This window comes from Plectropomus leopardus, chromosome 8 (assembly GCF_026936395.1).
Source record: "Plectropomus leopardus strain MGB_pleo_1.0 chromosome 8, ASM2693639v1, whole genome shotgun sequence".
NCBI lineage: Eukaryota > Metazoa > Chordata > Actinopteri > Perciformes > Serranidae > Plectropomus > Plectropomus leopardus.
The window spans coordinates 1,562,248-1,582,846 of NC_142183.1; the positions used below are offsets into that span (position 1 = coordinate 1,562,248).

Below are 20,599 nucleotides of genomic sequence, written 5' to 3' on the forward strand. Positions count from 1 at the left end.
GTACTTACGTTTGAGATTTACTTGCCCAACACAAAACCTGCCTGCATTTGGCGTTTGGCGGGCGTTAATTTTGGACCCTGCTGCCACCGGAGGATCAGCACGCCAATCAAGTGTAATAATTCAAAGTTTATTAAAGACACTGTTTTTAAAACACTGCCATCACTTCCATTTCACCACGTCGGGTCGTCAGATCCGAAGGCTGTTTAAGAGCTTTAAATGTCACTTTAAATGTAAAATGAGGCTGAGTCTGTTATGAATGAAACCAAAGTCATAAAACACAATATGTGAGCGTGTCAGAGGCGTCGCGACGGGCTGGATTCGGCCTCGCCGCTTCACTCAGAGTCTGACTCTTCACCTGGCGCCCGGTGACGGCGGTGGTGGTTTATAGAAACTCTTTCTTCCTCTCTTTTCTCCGTCTCTCTCTCTCTCTCTCCCTCCCCGCACTCATTCATCTCAGACACACACTCTGTATTTGGTGCTGCAGGAGTTTCTCAGCTGCAGGTCGACAGGGTTAATCTGGAGAGCGCTTTTTTTTCTACTCACGTCCTTGATTTGGAGAGGAACAAACACACACACACACACACACACACACACACACACACACACACACACACACACGGACCAGCATGCCGAGCAGGAAGTCTCAGTGTCGTCCTCCTCCTCATCCTCTGACCACTGCGAGGCCGAGTTAACTCTGTGTGTGTGTGTGTGTGTGTGTGTGTGTGTGTGTGTGTGTGTGTGTGTGTGGGACTCGAGGCTTGTGTGTTGGGAGCCTGTTAAGTCTCCTGCAGCGTGCAGAGTGAAGTCAGGTCTTGTCCACATTCAGTCGGTGACATGAAGTGAATGGACAGTCTGAACTCTTCCTGCAGCTCCGCACAAACCGACACAAAACATCATAATAACGTTATTTTAACGCTGCGCGACCCTTCACCTCCTCTGCTCGTCCACACACACACACACACACACACACAAGCACACACACAAACGAATGCTGTATCATGGCGAGATGAGTCAGTGACTATTTCAAACCTTTCTCTCCTTTAACTAAAAAAATGTTAAATGTCGTCTCAACACAACCAGCTGAGCAGGAAGGACGTGATGTCAACATAAACTTTAACCCGAAAAACAGTCTAACCAACAACAAGCCAGATGATGAATCTGAAGACGTGAGTGTCCACATCTCTGTCCCAAGCCCCCTGAAGTCCGCCATGCATTAATGCAAAATTTATATAGTGGCTGAAAGTGGAATAAAAGCATATGAGTCGGTCGCGTGATGACACCGGCGCAGAAAGACTTTTCCCCGTTGACTAACATGGTGAAAGAGACGTCAATCAGTAAATAATTTTTTTGTGAGGATCAAAACCCGTGAAATGTCTTGTATCCCTGTCTGGATGTAAGCCATCCGGTTCTATAACATTTGAAAAGCCTAAAAGAGATGCAAGATTACATTTTTTAGACCGCCATTAGGCAGCTGTTAATCTCTACTGCGCTGCTCTATGGGCCAGTAGATCTGGATATTTTACACTTTTCTAAACCCGGAAAAAGAGTTTTCTCCGCTTGATGTGCCACTGAGCAGCTCTTATAGGACTGAACGAGGCTCCGCCCACATGGCTGTCTCCAGATTTATAATAGATCCATGCTCTGTCCTCACGCTCAGTCCGTCTCCGTGATGTTGGAAAAAGGTGAATTATTGTGTCAGTGTGGCTAAATCTGGACTTTTAAAATCCTGAAGGTCATGTCAACACCTCAGTCAGACTTAAACTGGACTCGGCGTTCTGAGCGTGCTCCAAGTCGCCGCGTCCGCCTCCCGCAGTGGTTCAGGTCAGGGACTGTTTGTTATTTATGAGGGGGTGAGTGGGTCACCGTTTCTTCTGTTTTATTACACAAAACAACACAAAGCTCGTGAGCAGGACGTTAACTTTACGCACAGTTCTGTCTGGAGGATAAAATGATAATTATCTCAACATAACCTTCACTATAGCCACATAATAAATGTTTGATAAATACGCCCGAAGACGGAGTTAACAGAAATGCCAGCTGCCGCCCGCCGTGAACCAGAAGAGGAAGAAGAAGTGATAGAGGACAAAACACGTGACCGGCTTCTTTTCACCGGCCACTGATGCAGACATCAACGTTTTATATGTTTTAAACCGCCTGCACAGAGTTCGACATGCACCTGTCCAGGTCTGGACGATATTTAGTTATAATATTTTTAAGCTGTATCCTGATACACGATATATATAACTCTCAATATTTTGAAATCTCCTCTAAACTTCTGTAAACGACTAAAATACAAAATTATTTTATAAACTACAGTCACAAATAAAGTAGCTGCTGCCATTAAATAAAGTTACATAAACTGCTGTTATAACTCAGTTTAATAAAATACTGTCACAATGCTACATGAAGTATTACGTTGAATAAAGTACTGTTAAAAGTAAGTACATAAGTAAAAGTATTGTTATAAATGAACACTTGAAGCTTTCTGTCAACAGTTGGATGTTAGCAGGAAGGTAAAATGTGACGTTTGAGGATTAAATCCACTGCGAGCTGGAAACAAACTGACTGCTCTCCACTTCAGATATCAACAGTATTTACAGATCGCAGTTTTGCTCCGTGGTCAAAAAATGTATAAATATTCAGGAGCTCTGCAGAAGCCCTGCTCTGTGTGTGTGTCTGTGAGAGGCAGAGAGCCAAAAGGAGAGAGAGAAACCAGAACCTTTTAAAAACATGAGAATTTATACTTTAGGTATATTTAATGTATCGTGTGTGTATTGGACACACGGCCTCATTAATGAAACACCAGCCACTCTGACAAAAGAGATTTGGGTCGCACACGAGCACAACAAGCAAACAATCGACCCAAAGTAACATTACCCACACACGAAGGACCAAATACCAAAAAAGCAACTGAGACACTGTTAAAAAATCTTGATTTCCACGCGTCCAGACTACAACACAACTACAGAGCTTTCAAACCAAAAAGGGTCAACAGCGTTTTCAAAAGTCTCTGTTTTAGGGATTTGAATCTGTCGGAGCCGTAAATGTAGCAACAGCTGTGAATTTTCTAATGAAAAGTCTGAGTGTGAATGCAGCGACAGTCTGCAGGCTGAAAGCAGCAAATGCTCGTTTCTGTCGCTGCTTTTGTCCAGTTGTTTATCTCAAGTGTTTGCTGCTCCGCTCCCTGCTGGGACACACACACACTTAATTACCCCTGAATGAATGTGAATCACTGTGTGTGTGTGTTGAACTGTAAAAGTGTGTGTTTCTTTTCTCACATTTTTCTGCACAGCTGCCAAATACCCACAAACCACTGACCTCTGACCTCTGACCCCACGGCATTTCACACGTCACCGTGGAAACGGAACTGAAACAACCCTGATTACTGGCCGACGTCCAGTCTGCTGACGAACCATCGAAAAACACAACGGTTGGTCTGCACAACACCAAACAGGACACACAACACCAAACAGGACACACAACACCAAACAGGACAACAACAACACCAAACAGGACACACAACACCAAACAGGACACACAACACCAAACAGGACACACAACACCAAAGAGGACACACAACACCAAAGAGGACACACAACACCAAACAGGACACACAACACCAAAGAGGACACACAACACCAAACAGGACACACAACACCAAACAGGACAACAACAACACCAAACAGGACACACAACACCAAACAGGACACACAACACCAAACAGGACACACAACACCAAACAGGACACACAACACCAAACAGGACAACACAACACCAAACAGGACACACAACACCAAACAGGACAACACAACACCAAACAGGACAACACAACACCAAACAGGACAACAACACCAAACAGGACACACAACACCAAACAGGACAACAACAACACCAAACAGGACACACAACACCAAACAGGACACACAACACCAAACAGGACAACACAACACCAAACAGGACACACAACACCAAACAGGACAACACAACACCAAACAGGACACACAACACCAAACAGGACACACAACACCAAACAGGACAACAACACCAAACAGGACAACAACACCAAACAGGACAACAACACCAAACAGGACAACACAACACCAAACAGGACACACAACACCAAACAGGACAACAACAACACCAAACAGGACACACAACACCAAACAGGACAACAACAACACCAAACAGGACACACAACACCAAACAGGACACACAACACCAAACAGGACAACAACAACACCAAACAGGACAACACAACACCAAAGAGGACACACAACACCAAACAGGACAACAACACCAAACAGGACAACACAACACCAAACAGGACACACAACACCAAACAGGACAACACAACACCAAACAGGACGGGTCAACAGCGAGCCGTGCCGTCACAGCGGCCGTAAACAGACTTTTGTCAGGACGTGACGGTGACAATAGATCATTTTCTACATGTGTGATTTTTCGTTAGACGTCTGCGTTGTGCTGATGCTTCTTCAGTACCACGTCTGCACTTTGTCGGCAGAAAACTCTTTAAATAAGTGATAGTTGTCGTATTTATAGATTATGTAAATCTAGCGAAGTGCATTTAGCAGACAACGCCAAAGTTTCCAAACATCGCCAAAACAGAAGCATCTGAACACCAACTTTTTCTAAAATTGTCAAAAATCTGGTTCTGTCTGATGACAGAAAAGTTAAAGGGATGATGCTTTTGATCAGATTTTGGAAACATCACAGATTTATCGACCTTTTGAAAAATGTCCTTTAAATGCTGGCAACGGTTCTTCTGTGAAACGTTAACGTTTGTTGCAGTTTGGCCTTTTCTTCACATGATGACGGCATTTTAGGGGCCTGAAAACGCAACAAAACTTTCATCGCCAGCTACTGGCCAGGCATACGATGTTATCATATGAACGCAGATTTTTCTAAAAGAGAGAGGGAACACCGAAGGATAAAAAAAGGGACACACAAGACTAAAAAAAGGTAAATTTGCTCCCCTCCCTGTTATCAGCCAAACACAGATTCTGATTTTGTGGGAAAAACCGAAAAACTCTGTAAAAATAAAGTGTGTAACCTGTTCTCCTTCATGAGTTTCACATGTAATTGACACCAGCTGCTCTGATTCAGCGTGTTTTCTCACCGCTGACATGCGAGTGTTGTGTCTGTAATGTAAACTGGAACATGTGAATCTCTGTGAAAAAAGCTCTCAGTTTGGAGTTCAGGGTCGAATGTCAGGAAACAGTAAAAAAAAAAAAAAAATTAAAGTGCAGCAAAGTCCTGTTGACATGTTTGTTCACATGTAGTGTGTGTGTGTGTGTGTGTCCTCGGGGGACGTCCCGGGTGAACCAGAGATCGTCAAGCTCGTCCTCTTTCCCACAGTCTCAAACTTTCTCACCAACCAGCCACCCGACCATGTGTGTGTGTGCGTGTGTGTGTGTGTGTGTGTGTGTGTGTAAGTGTGTGTTTTATAAGTTTATGCACAAAGAGGCCAACGAGCTGCTGGTCTTTGTGTGTGTGTGTGTGTGTGTGTGTGTGTTACATGACAAAGACAGTGCAGGGCTGTTTGAGGACAGTAACATTTCCATGTGTAAAGAGCCAGCAGTCACTGTTTGACTCTGGATGGTCGAGAGACGAAGACTGACAATGGAGGACACAGAGGGAGAGAGACAGGGTGTGTGTCGTCTGTACATCACAAAGCAGCTCGATGGGCCCGTTACCACCCAGTGTGTGTGTGTTTGTGTTTGTGACTATTGATATTCAGAATGTGTCTCCGTGTTAATGTCCCACCTGCATCACACACACTTTATCTGCTGTACAGCACTTTACATTAGAGGGATGAGCTGTTACTCCACACACACACACACACACACACACACACACACACACACACACACACACACACACACACACACACACACACACACACACACCTCAACCACTCATCTAAAAATAAAATGAAAGATTTCTCCAGCTGTCACATTTTTGTAAAAAGAAATACTTTTTTTTAACAAATGACCATAAAAATTCAAATCTAATCTGAAATTAAAGTCAGAAACTTTTCCACATCTCTCCACAGCTCTTCTAGGAGTCCAACATTTAAATAGTCTTTCTATAAATTCTGGCTGCCTGACTATGGAAAAAATTATAATCTGGGTAATTTTGGTTAAAACTTAAATGAATTTGGAAACATTCTGCATTTATCAACCAGTATAACTCAACCAAAAAAACAAATAAAAATGTAACCAAAAATTATGTAAAAATCGCCCAAAACCAAACAAATAAATCCCAAACCATAAATGAAAATGGCTGAAAAAAAAAATCACAATAAAAATAAACCAAAAACAATTAAAAAATGAAAATAAATTATATGACCAAAACAAATAAAAACAAATTAATTCAAATAAATATAAAGTGTGCAGTATAAATGTAAACACAGCTCAAAGAGAGGGAGACCACACTGTTGCAAAAGACTGAAAACATGCATGGGAATGAAGTACAGTATAACATATTTAAGTATTTTCCTATTTTTCCCCCATATGGTCTGAATAAATCTGGCTAAATCTATCACTAATTAAAATTAAAATCACACAGAGGGTTTGAAAAGTCCCCAAATCTAAGAAGAAGTTGGAAACACATAGGAGTCGCGGGGTGAGCTGGATTTATAAATCACTACGAAAAAGAACGCAGCAAATTAATAGTTTAATCTCCATTATCATGTTTTTTATGATCTTTTCAAACCAGAATCAGAACTGAAGATAAAACTCAATAAATGGCCCGGCCCCGCTGTGTTACCTTTTAATATGTGGATTTCATTCTGAGTGTGTTATCAGTGAAACACACACACAGCAGTGAGCCCAAACACAGCCAGAGTCAACACACGCATGAAGCGAACACACACACATCACGCTCGCAGAGTCCAAAGTCTCACATCAGTGTGTTTCTGTACAAATACTCCATCATTTCAAAGTGCAGACACTTTTTAAACTGCTGCCACCAGTTTGTCAATAACATCTATTAATGTGAGAGATATTAAAGGAGCGAGGAGGAGCGAGGAGGAGCAGGCACCGCGATAAATCTGTATCTTACATTAACCCTTTGAAACTGATCGACATGAGTTTTCTGCTGCTGCTTTCAGACACCTGTCACGAGCTAGTTAACCCTTTAAAAACGAAGCAAAACGGTTTTATTTCTTTAGAAAACACAGAGAAAAAAGGAAACAACCAACTTTGCAAGAAAATCCCCAAGAAATAAGTAGAAGGTGACAAGAAAAATAACCCGAAAATTAGTGTTTAAAAAGAGAAAAAAAGATTATTAGAAAATGATCCCCAAATCCCTATAAAATAAATACCTTTTTGCCTAATTTTACTTTCTTTTGTTGATATATATATGTTTTGCCAATTTTTGTGCCATGTCTCGATAAATAGTTTGTTGCCTTGAATTAAATAAATGTAAATAAAACGGTGGAGCAGTGAGCAGTAAACTGGGCGACTGACCTGCAGATTGAGCCGGTTTAATTTTGGAGCTTCTGCACCTCTCTGATCTCTGTGGTGATCTGCAGATCAGCTGCAAGCTGCAGACGGCCTCCATCTCCATCACAAACAGCCCACTGGCTACTCGACACATGGACCCGCCCCAACATGAGGGGAGTAAAGCTGCCGTTTCACAGGAACTTCAATAAAACAGCATATTTGCAAAAAAAATCATATTGCAATTATTTAGGAATATATTGCAATTTTTCAATATTCTGATTTTTGTGGGAACGGTCATTTTTGAATTTCATTTTCACTGGATAAAAATATAAAAAAAGTGGCTGATCCAGTCTTCTGCTTGGGGGATAAAATCAGCTTTTTTTAATTTAAATTTCTGGGGCTTTTTTGTTTTTCCCTGAAATTTTTGGGGCATTTTTTTGAGAAGACATTTTGGCCATTTGAAAAATTTTGGAATTTTTTTTCCCTTCTAATATTTTTGAGACATTTTGGCGGATGATTTTTTTTTTTCTGTAAAACATTTTGTCTTTTTTTTCTTTTTCCCGTTTTTTTTTAAAGAAAAAAATTGGGGATTTTTTTTAGAAACCAATCAGGCTTTTTTTTAATCTTTCAACATTTTTGGTGTTCTTTTTTCTTTAAAATTTTTGAATTTCTATAGTTTTTTTAATAATTATTTGGAGATTTTAAAGGAACACACGTCTTCCTTCTATAAAAGAGTTTTTGTTATTTTCTTTTTTTTCCTGGAGCAGGCAGAGTGAAAGGAGCTGAGGCTTCATGGTGTGCATGGGATGGTGTATTGTGACACATTATACTTTCATCTAAAAATTGCAGCCCCTGACATTTGTATATTGCACTTACATTGTTATTTTGATAGTGTTTTGATAAATTGTGCCGCCCGGGTCCATTTTTAGACTTTCCTTGAGATTACAAATGGACATGTAAAGTGGTGAAAAAGGGAAAGTGTGCGATGAAATCTTCATTAGTATAGAAACACATTAACTGCTTCACATAATCACAGCAGTCTGTTTATTTCACTAATTAGCGGATCACTTTTTCTTTGTGAATATGTTAAATGTGAACGCAGAAACCAAATAAAAGTCACGTGTGTTTCATAAAAAGGTTACACAATCCTGCCTGGCAGCCGCTCTAATTGCAGTAATGCTTTCTATAATTACACACAAACATTATCAGACCAATTACAAACCATTAAAATATCAAAACTATCCGGCTCAATCTGGCAACCAAACACGCCGGTGGCCCACAGCCAAACTAGAAACCAGTTCTGAAAGTTTCAGCCTCACAGGTGTGTGTGTGTGTGTGTGTGTGTGTGTGTGTGTGTGTGTGTAGGTATGTGCAGGTGTGTGTTCTTTATATAAACTACAGTGAGCTAACCTGAATGTCCACTGCCTCGTGTTCACACATATCAGAGCATTCCTGAATTAAATATCACACACACATGCACACACACACACACACACACACACACACAGATAATCAAAAGACACTTTGATGTTTTCAGATCTCAGAAGGACAGGATGTTCATGGTGGAGCTGAGTGCTCCGGACTGTCCAGCATCTGTGTGTGTGTTTGTGTGTGTGTGTGTGTGCGTGTGTGTGTGTGTGTGTGTGTGTGGTCCCCCCACCCTGCAGCACAAAGGGGATTACTCTAATGAGTCCATTCACTGCCATTGTTTGATCCAGATTAGCGCGCACATACACACACACATCCTCCCTATTCAGATTTAGCAGCCAACTGTTGCCAGAGCCTCGTCACCTGTGTGTGTGTGTGTGTGTGTCTGTGTGTGTGTTTAAATGACCACACTGGATGATGGGGTGAAAACCCCGTTGTCATAGAGACTGGTGACGTAAACTGACTTTTTGGTCTTTCCTTATAAAAATACTCAAATTACACTGTGTGTACACATATATTTGTATTTTATGAGTACAGGTTATGTAAATTGTAACCACTTTCCTGATTATTGGTAAAATTAATGATCTATTAATAGATGAACCTGGCTCAGAATGTAAACTGTGCTGAGTTTGTATGATAAACTGAATTATTAAGAGATATAAAAAAGTAACTAACGTTTTCACTGGCCTCCATGCTGCTTTCTACGTTTGCTAACCTGTTTTCCTGCACAATCGTGACATCGAACGCAACATACCAGGAAAAAAAGGGAGGAGAGAAAGGCATCGACTGTAGAGCCGTCTACACAGCTCCGGTCTACTGGCAATGGGAAAGGAGTCTGTCTCCTATTTTAACATATTTTTGGTGTTTAAAAACCCCGTATACAGGTGTTTCTGTTAGTGTTAAAAAAGGAAGGAGGAAGTCTGTAAAACTCCAAATGTTAAAAAAAAAACACAAAAAAGAAAAATACAGAGCCCCATACATCCTTTGTTTTTTTTTGCACACAACTAATACCAAGACAATAATGTTAGTGAGAAGTTGGTGCAAAATCCATTAAATTAGTTCTTCCAAAAAGCTCAAATGAAAATGTGGAGATGTTGGAAATTTTCAGAAAGCAGAAAGCATACTTATGCGAGTATATACCCAAGTTTCTACACCAATACAAGAGCTATACTTTTTAAATTATGCATTTTTTTCTAAATGTTGAATGTCTAAACACAAGAGGAGCATTTTAACTGGAGTCAGGAACTATCTGATCAAAGACTACAAATCTGACAGGATGTTCAACGACAACCCTCTAGTTGTTAGTTCTTTTAAATCATTTTGATATCCACATTTGATAACCACATTAAGGTTTTTAGTTATTTTTAATCTCCTCCTCCTCAGTGTGTGAGTGTAGCTGCTGACAGTCTGGGATATGTCAGGGATCAGCAGCTACATTGACTGTGACAGGTCACCTAGTGGAAATAGCATGTATTTCCTCCATATGCCAAATATGGTCAAAATGACCTCATCAGGTGGAAAATAGTCAAAATGACAAATTCAGAGTCAAAAGCCCAGAATGACACCCAGAAATAATACAAGTCCTGTTTTTCTGCTCTGATGGCTGTGGGATCAAAAATGTCAGTTTGAATGGGTTTCAATGGAGCATTTTTTGACCTGAACAGTCTGAATGTAACTATTTAGTTTCCACAGTGTATTTGAGACTTATTGTAGGAGCTGAGCTGCAAATTCACTGATTACACTCAAATACACAATCTGGACTACATTTAGGACACATGCATCAACACACACACAATTATAATAACATGAAAAGTGCATAAAAAGCACCAAACAGTCCCTAAAGGGTTAAAGTTCAATACAACAAAGAGTGAAAACAGAAGATTCCAACAGGCCACAATCACTGCTCACAGGAACTGCTCACCTTAAATCCACCTGAGCTGAGACAATAAACACACCTGTAACACACCTGCAGCTCGGCTGCATCACAGAGTGTGAACGCGTCCACACCTTCAGTCAACAGCACAGAAATTAACCGGCCGGCAATAAAAGAGACACAAACATACCAGCTGACCGACGAGGCTTCCAGTGACGAACACTTTACTGTCACACAGGAAACAGGAAAACCGAGAGCTGACTCACTCGATCGAATGGTTTCAGTCTCTGTCTGCTTCCTGTTGTGTTGCTCAGAGGCACTGTGGCAGGACTGACTGGTTCAAGGATCAAACGTGTGACCTTTCTGCTGACAGGATGTGCTGTCTAACCACACACACACATGCACACACACACGCACACACACACTGATCCCTCGCAGCAGCAGAAGGGGATTATGGGAGTGGATGGCAGATGAACAGCAGGCTGGTATGAAGTAAAGATCAGGCATCATCAGACTGCCGTTTTAAATCCACAGCAACATATTTATTCCACATGTCAGAGTACGGCAAGAGCAAGAGGACAAAATGAGAAAAAAACACTGCTGAACCAACAACCGGACCACCAACACGACCAGACTGACGCTCTTTACACCGAGAGCCAAACACGACCAAACTGAGGCGTTTCAGGTTCAATACTTGGATTTAAATTTGTCTGGAAATCAAACTTTAATCATTTTTATTACAGAAAATTTACATTTAATGGACTGAAAAAAGCAATTTATTTATTTTATAGACTATCACAACAGTCATTAGAATTTATAATATGAATAATTCATATATTCTTAAAAAAAACTCTACGGTGGTCGGTCGGGGGGCTTCGGGCGCAGACCAATCTGACGGAGGGCTGCTGGGTGAGGCCGAACACCAACACCCCAAAAAAACATTCCCCTAAAATAAGCAATCCGCCACATAAACAAAGTTCAATTCAAATAAAATAATTCATCAAACAGTAACACTGAGATTTAACCAAACACACGGCAGCTGAAGACTGTGGTCTCTGCTGTCTACCTGCTCAGCTGACTCAACACACCTGCCAGCTCAGGTGATGCATTCAAGTGACTCAAGAAAATAGGAAACAAGAAGAGCTTCCTAGACATGGCTCTGACATCAGCTGACAACAGTTTACATAATCAATATTATTCTACATACATCTTTTAGTTTTGGGACTATTAAAACAGAACAAGATGTTTTAAAGCACAAATGAACCCTCTGAAACTTGAGCACATTGATTTGACCTCTTTCAAAAACATAATAGTAACATAATTTTAATTTAATAATTATAATAATTATTATTTTTCTTGATGTTTTTGACAGAAATGAAACCAGTTTGCTTTGGTTTCAAGGGTTAACTAGCTTGTAAAAGGCGCCTGACCTCGGCACAAGAAAACTGATGTCGATCCAGGTTTCAAAGGGTTAATTGGTGAAAACGGCTGCAGCCCTATCGGTGACAGCTGAAGTTAAAAATGGCGGCTGCGTTACGTTCGTCACATGACGGCAGCTCTTCGACCGTGAGCACGCAGAGATTTTGCGTGTGAAATGACACCTGGTGCTCCGAGCGCAAGCGGCAGCGACGGTCAAAGCGTTTAAACCAACCGTGACCCCCGTCTCTATCGACTTCCACGAAAACAAAATCAATACAGCAATATAACGTCGGATCAATGAAAGAGCTTTTAGTCCAGTTTTATGGCAGGAAACGACCTCATCCGTCCGTCTGTCAGCACCCACAGACAGATCCACACTGAGTCAGCTGTGGGTGCTCAGGATTCCCTCGGGGATCATTTGGTGACCTCGTGACCCTTGTTCTGTTTTCAATCACAGCGATCAGGACGACGACACCTGGCTCAGGTGAGTGACATCACACCTTAACTGCTGTCATGGCAGCTAGCTGATGTTTCACTCTGAGCCCACTGTGAATTTTATGCATTTTGGTGATGCATTTAGCACCACATGAAGTAAAAAACATAAAATATGCAGTGCAAAACATCTGCACAAAAGTGATGACAACTTTTCCAGATTTGACTCAAATTTTTGGCTTATTTCATCTAAACTTATGAATGTTTTTTCTCCTCAGACTTCTGAAAAGTATGCAAAAGAAACAATTTTATGCATTTTGGTGTTTTATTTTTGCACTACACTCAAAAAAATGAATTAAAATGTTGCGTAGAATAAGAATGCAAAACAAACAGTGTGATTCAGTTGTAGTTCTTGTAGTTCAGTTTTCCTTTGTTTTAGGGATCTGATTGATGATTTTTTTATGCATTTTTGTGTTATATTATGCAGTAAATGCGAAAACTGGCTCAAAATTATGCATAGCTTTTAGTAAAACATCTATTTTTACAGATTTGTCAAAGATTTTTGATTTTCTATTCTAAAATTCTTCTAAATTCACTTTTTCATCCTCAGACTTCTGACAAGTATGGAAAATAAAGAATTTAATTCAGTTTTACTGCTTATAATTCAGTATAATTGTATTTTCAGGAATTTTAGCCAAAAAGGTGAGAGAATGACGTGACTGCAGGTATTTAGTTCACCTGTGTCGGTATGCAGGGTGTGTGTTTTTGAAGTAGATGAACCAACAGAAGGCCATAAACTGCCATCGTCCACTGAAGGAAAATCCAATTAAATCTACTTTGTTTGACATATTTTGGATTTAAGTTGAAATAAAATCAGTTGTTTTCACCCACTAGTGAAGATCTCATCAAACAAGAGAACAAAGTGTGTTTGTGAATATGTTTTGGATGCCACAGGCGTGACTGTTTCCCAATAATGACTGACTCTGATTCTTTGTAAAGACTGATTAATGGTCTGAGCAGCTTTCCGAGGAATCGCTGCCTCTCCTCTCCTGCCCGCTCATCGTCACACCTCAACTCTCAAAAAAGAGAGAAACCTGCCGTGAAAAGTCTTAAATGGGAAACATGGACGGCTGTTACTCTGCAGAGCGGGATGTGACTGTGTGTGTGTGCTTCCATTTCACACACCAAACCCATTTCCACTCTCCCAGCTCCCATTTTAATGACGGGCATTAACAACACGCCGTGCTCAGATCCCCAATTTTTACGCAGAAATGTGCAGAACGGACTCTGCTCGACCTCCCTCCTCCTCCTCCTCCTCTTCCTCCCCCGCTGACTAATCCTCCACCTCCACCCCCTCAGCCCCCCGCAGAGCCGTGGATGACCGAGACGTGTGTTTTATCTGGTCAAAATTGGACGGCTGCACCTCCAAATTAAAGGAGGCAGAGAGGAATCCCACAGCTCGGCGTCAAACCTCCGACCTCGCCCCTCGACACCGCAGCGGCAGAAGCTCGGTGACAGCGCGGCCACAAACCTCAGAGAGTATCTCAGCTCATCACCTCCAAACGAAGCTGAATATACGTTTACAGCAGCAGGAACCTGAGCCCGCGTCTGATATAAGCACCGGGGAAACCCTCCACTTTGACCAGAAACCACAATCTGAAGCTCTGGGGCTTTAATGAGCTTTTTATGTGTTTGTACAACATTATTTCATGACGACAATGTAAAGATGTTTAACTGAGACTCCAAGCCACAACAGCAAGACTACAGCTTTTTTAAATACCAGAGAGAGGCTAAAAAAAGCCAAAACGCCTGCTGCAGATCTGCATTTTTACTGCAAATAACGATTATTTTCACTGTCAGTGAATCTGTCCATTAATCCATCCATTGTTTGGTTTATTAAATGTCAGAAAATAGTGAAAAATGTCCCCCAGTGTGTCCCAAAGCCCAAAATGACGTCTTTAGATGTCATGTTTTGTCTGCCAAATGCCTACTGCTGAATTGCAATTTTAAATGAGCTGCAAATATTGATTATTTTTTATTATTGATTAATCTGTCTTATCGATTATTCTACAAGTTTTTTGGTCTATAAAATGTCAAAATATGGTAAAAAATGTTGATAAGTGTGTCGCAAAGCTTCATGTGACGTCTTCAGATGTCTTGTTTTGTCCTCCCAAACGCCTGCTGCAGATTTGCATTTGCACTCGAGCTGCAGATAAAGACTGCTTTCACTGTCGATGAATCTGTCCTTTATCTTATCAATTCATCTGTTAGTTTAATGGTCTATAAAGTGTCAGAAAATGGTGAAAAGCCCAAGATGACGTCTTTAAATGTCCTCTTTTGTCCACCTAAACACCTGCTGAGAATTTGCATTTTTACTGGAGCAGCAGCTATTGATTATTTTCATTGTCAATGAGTTTGTCGATTGTTTTGTCGATTACTCGATTCTTTATTTGATCTATGAAATATCAAAAAATGGAGTAAAATGTCGATCAGTGTTTCCCAAAGCTCAATATGATGTCCTCACATGTACAAAGATTTTCAGCTTCTTGTCACAGAGGAAAGAAACCAGAAAATATTCACATTCAAGAAGCTGCAATCACAGAATTGAGGCTTTTTATCTTCAAAATGACTAAAAATGATTGATCAGTTATCAAACTACTTCACTAGTAATCGATAAATCATTGCGGCTCTAATTTTTCCCCACAGCCCCACCGACGCCGACGGTGGAAACCCCCGTTACTCCAGGAAACACACCGGCCCCCGCTGAGCCTAACATCTCCGTAAAAATGTGATTGCGACACCGTTTCAGAGCCGATTTAAGCGTCTTCATGTCACAGGAAATGATCGGAGCGACATGACGGGGGGTGGGGTCAAAGGTCAAGAGAAGGATCGGGTAACACCGCCCGTTTCCCATGAGCGCCCACGCAAACATCACAAGAGCGTTCACAAGGCGTTCCTGAAGGGGGACGACCACAGTGGCGGTGGTGGCGTTTACTACGACAGCTCAGTCTCTGTCAGGGAGAGGCAGATGCAGTTTGCATGTAAATACCCGACTCCCCCTCCCTCCCTCCCCCCTATGTAGAGCAGGTTGAACGCCCATCCTCTCTCTCTCTGGGAGCTGCAGACTGGAGGGACTGGACTGACTGGATTCCACAGCAGCGGATAGTCATCATCACCTGCTGGTCTCACCTTTACAGTTTACCCTGAAACTCCACTGCCTTTATTTGGGCTGATGTTAACAGCAAGCACAAGGAGTGTGAGTGAGTGTGTGTGTGTGTGTGTGTGTGTGTGTTTGTTAAATGAGATGCTACAGGTGCCCAGGAGGCCTCAGGTGCGTCTGTGTGAGAGCTGACATAGAAATGGAGCTGATGTGGACGCCGCCTCGCCTCCTGTGTGAGCACTTTATGAGCAGATGAATTGTTGCTTTAAGCAGCGCCTGGAGTCCCTGCAGGCACATTAGCTCCAATATTACAGACAAACCTCTGATTGTAACGACGAGCTTTTTTACTGCCATTTTATCTGCTCCTGTGTGGACTGAGAGTCCCTGCAGAAGTGTTGAGATGGAGAGGCAGCTCCTGCAGGGAGCCGTGCAGCTTACTGTACTCGGCTCCTGAAGCACTGTACGGGATTACTGTAGTGATTTTTCAGTTTGGGAGAGGTTAGGAAACCCGGAGTGACCCGCAGGAAGCTGTATTTTATTACTGACATGCATGTTGAGGACGGAGGGATCGATACGGATCAATAGCTCTGTAGTGTAATGTAGGTAAAATACCCATCAGTGGGGATTAGACGCTGAATATGAACATGCAATCGGTTTAAACGCCTTTATTTTACCAACAAGTGTTTTAAAAGCAGCTGGCGGATCGTTATAACCGCCTCTGGGGGGTTTATCATCCACCTATCCGTGTGTGTTTTTAATGAGGAGCGCATCCAAAAGGAAAATAAAGTGAATCCTCCTATTTGTGGTGCGTAAAGCGTCTCCTACAGACCTGCACCCTGACAGGATTTACATGTGTGACATATTCAACATGCATGTTGTCATGTAAAGATTTAGAATTCAGTATGAGGAGAAGTTCCTACCTGGACCGGGTAAAAGCCGCGCGGTTCCCCAGCTCTGAGCGCTCCAGCCCGGCTACAGGCTCCGCTCCTCCTCGGTGCCCAGGCGGAGCTGCTCCGGGAGAAAAAAAAATTAACAATCCACAAGGATGAAAAAAAGACCTAAAAACAAATGAAACAATCCACACAGACTGCGGTAATTATTCCTCCAATTCCTCTCACTGTTTCTGTCCGGGTCCACTGTCGTGACCAGCGCTGCGCGTCAGCCCGCCGGTGCCTCCTCTCTCCGGGGGAACGGCTGGAGACCAGCCGGGGGAACACCCGTCCGGACCGGGGTCACTCTCTGCTACTCCGTGAACGTCACCACCGGGCGGTTTGTACCGACAGCATCCTCCGCTGATGACACGCTCGGGGAGGCAGTGGGGTGGAGGAGGTGGCGGTGTACGCGGACGGAGCACCGGGACGGGGAGGGAGAGGAAAAAAAAGAAAAAAAAAATGGTTACAATTCACCCAATCAAGAACCACTAGGTCCGGTAGGTCCGGGAGTTGCCAGCAGCGGTCGTCCGGTTAGTTTCCACCCCGACGCGCGGTCGCCGCTCTGCCGCTACAAACTCTGTCCGCCTCCCGGTCCGCACGGAGCAGGTCGCGCGGCTGCACTGTGTGTGATGAGAAAGTGGAGTGATTCCAAACGACTGCGCTCGCGCTTCCCTCCCTCTCTCTCTCTCTCTCGCGCTCCCTCTCTCCCGAGCTGTTCCCCCCACTCCTCCTCCCTCCCTCCCCTATACACTCTCTATACAGTGAAGCGGGGGGGAGGGGGGGCGGGGCGAGCATCCACCCCAACAACTAACTCTGAGCGGGTTCCCCAACACTTTCTGTCATTTTTCACAGATATGGCTGCCGTTTCTCAGCGACCGGCTCCTGTTTCTGTCTCTTTTTTTTTTATTAAACTGTAACTGTATGCGGCAGCTCGGAGTCACAGGTCACTTCAAATTAACTGTAAAACGAGTTAAAGGGGCAAAACTCTGCTTTATTTCGGATTCAAACGGTCAAACTGTCACTCTAAATGCCTGTACCTCCCCGGCTCTCAGCCTCCCTCTCCCCGGCTCTCTGCCTCCCGCTCCCCGGCTCTCTGCCTCCCTCTCCCCGGCCCTCAGCCTCCCTCTCCCCGGCTCTCTGGCTCCATCTCCCCGGCTCTCTGGCTCCCTCTCCCCGGCCCTCAGCCTCCCTCTCCCCGGCTCTCTGCCTCCCTCTCCCCGGCTGTCTCCCTCCTTCTCTCCGGCTCTTGTCAGTGGCGGGAAGCTGTCGTCTCTCGCGCTCTGAGCGCCACCTACAGGCCAGGGGCGGCACGTGACGGGCAGGTGGAGCGGCAGAGAGCTCGCGCTGTGTTTTTTCCCGCGGCTGAGGAGCACGGAGACAGCGGGGGGACATGCAGAGTAAAGATGGAGTCTATATACGGTACAAGTGTGGCCTCACGGCTGTTTATTACCGCCGTGTGTGCTCTCAGCATGTGGCGGCGGGAATCCAAAGCTGCTCACTGTACTCTGATATTAAACATATGGATCATGTTTTCCTGCATATGGCCGCCTCAGTTTCATTGCATTGAAAGAGCTAATCCAAAAACATCATTCAAAAACAATTACGACGCTCTCCTTAATATGTATATCAGCTTTGGCTTTTTTTAAGGAATAGGCCTACTGTTAAAACTAAATACATCCTGTCAAGTATTTCAGATTTCAAATCTGGAAAGTAAAACTTAATTTTAAACAAGATTGGGTGTCATTGATGACTGTAAGGGGGAACATGATGTAAGGGACTGTTCGGTATTTATGAGGGGGGTCAGGGGAGGCATGTCAAATCAGTCACCACTGGGGAGGGAGTTTTGGTATTTTTTTTCTCAAAAAACTTTTTTAAATAATAAAAAAATATAGATATTTTTCGTCTTGTTGGACCCTTTTCAGTGACAGTTTTGTTATAAAAATGTTTGGCTTTTTTTTCTACAGAAATGTTAAAAATGCTGGTTATTCTTTTTCTTAAATTTTTCTTTCCTTTATTTTTTGGCAATTTTTATTTCTATTTCTAGTTCTTGTTTTGGAATTTTATCTCTTAAAAATCTTTGGCAAATTTTTAACTTTTTGTTTCATGGCAATTGTTAAAGAAAACATGCCTAGCAAACCATTTGGCAATCATTTCCTCTTTTATTTCTTTGGTGTATTTTTTCTTTAAAAAATGCTGGCTTTTTTAAATTAAAAAATAGATATTTTTAATAAGTAGTTTTAGTTCTTGATGATTTTTTAAAAGAAAACATGCCTTCCAAACCCACTTGGTGACTTCTTTTTTTTAACCTAAAATATTTTTGGAATTTATTTTCTTGAGATTTTTTTTTTTGCCCTATTAAAAAAAAATAATTTAGTCCATTTTTTTCTTTCTCAGTTTTTCTTTTGGTGATTTTTTTGAGTGATTTTTTTTCTTTAAAAAAATCTGTTGTTTTCTTTTAGTTAATTCTTAGCAATATTTTATAAGAAGACACACCTTGTTAAGCCTTCCAAAGTCTTTGCCTTCCAAACATGCCTTTCAAATCCAACGTTTGTTAAAAACCATATTGCCCCCAAAAAGGTAAAGAAAAAAATGGTCAAAATTTTTTATTTATTATTATTTTATTTTTATTCTTTTTTTGTTGTTGAGAAAACATACCCTCCAAACCCCTAGGCAATATTTCTTTTAAAATTGGCCATCAAATACATAAAACCTTAAGTCTCTCCCCAGTGCTTAAATATAATTCCACATGCCTCCTTCATAAATAACAAACAGTCCCTCTAACCATAAAACACTTGTCAGTCAAATCAACCTTTTGGCTCCTTTGGTTTGTTGTTGGTACTCCACTCTGATTTTGTGGTTATAAAAAACTAACAAAAACACAGCTGTTTGGTAATAAAAATAACTTTATTTTCCATCATATAAAAGTGTCGTGGGGCGTCTCCAGATGATTTTCTTGTCTTTAAAATTTATGGGCCTTTTTGTGCCTTTGAAAGAATTGGTGACTTTTTATTTTTCTTTTAAAACGTTTTGGTGATTCTGTCATCACAGACTTCCAAATCTTAAATTAAAATACAGCTGACTCATTTATCTATGAACCTGAAGTAACACTGTACAAATACTTGTTAAACTATTGCATTTAAAATATTACATTTAAAGAAGCAACATCAGCAAACTGTACCGACAGTAATAAAAGTAAAAGCACTTTAGGACACGATGCTTTCTGTTTGTTGGCCTTCCTGCATATATATATATATATATATATATATATATATATATATATGTATATAACTCTCTGAGATGATATTTATTTTATTTTGTGAGCAGTGTTTACTGTGGCTCTTTTCCTCCACACTGATGGAGGTCTGAGTAAACAGCAGTTTGAGTTAATTACAGAGGGTTGGATGGGAGGACTGGGAGCACTGGTGAGCATAGCTGTGGCTCATGTGTTCACACGCCCGTCATTCACCACCACATTCCTCCTCACACAGGAACACGTGAACACGTCCTCTCATCCGTTACCGTGTGCCTGTTAGCATGTTCATGTTGTTTGGGGTCAGAGGGCTCACCTACATCTTTTTTGGGGTCACTGTTTTTGTTGTTTTTCATCAGATTTATTTTCTTTTGGGTCCTGCGTTTCAGTCTTGTGCTTTTGTTTGATGGAAATGATAATCTCTTCTTTTGGTGTGTTTTGCTTTTATCTTCAGGAAATGAAACAGACATACTGAATGTTTGCACCTTTTGCTTGTCAGATAAAATTACTTTTATATATATATTTTCTTTTTTTTTGTTATATAATATCAGCACATGAATCCCCTTTCAGACTGTCGCTGTTTCCTTTTGACTTTTCTTCGTTATTCTCAGACGTGTCTCTGCGACTGTTACAATGAGC

At 41.8% G+C, this 20,599-nt stretch overlaps 1 protein-coding gene across 2 annotated transcripts in view; it reads right to left on the bottom strand.

The window, feature by feature from the left end:
• The window catches only part of LOC121947741 (protocadherin-1-like), a 29,526-nt gene extending 12,164 nt beyond the window's left edge, over positions 1-17,362 (bottom strand). Inside the window, exons 1-2 of one of the 2 annotated variants that reach the window (XM_042492843.2) lie at positions 16,897-17,362; positions 16,699-16,786 (exon numbers count right to left, since the gene is read on the bottom strand). The gene's annotated coding sequence lies outside the window, so the exon portion shown is untranslated. Of the gene's footprint in view, positions 1-7,490; positions 8,778-16,698; positions 16,787-16,896 lie in introns of those variants that run through there. The other variant, XM_042492844.2, reaches the window with a different exon arrangement.
• Positions 17,363-20,599: the final 3,237 nt, after the last annotated feature.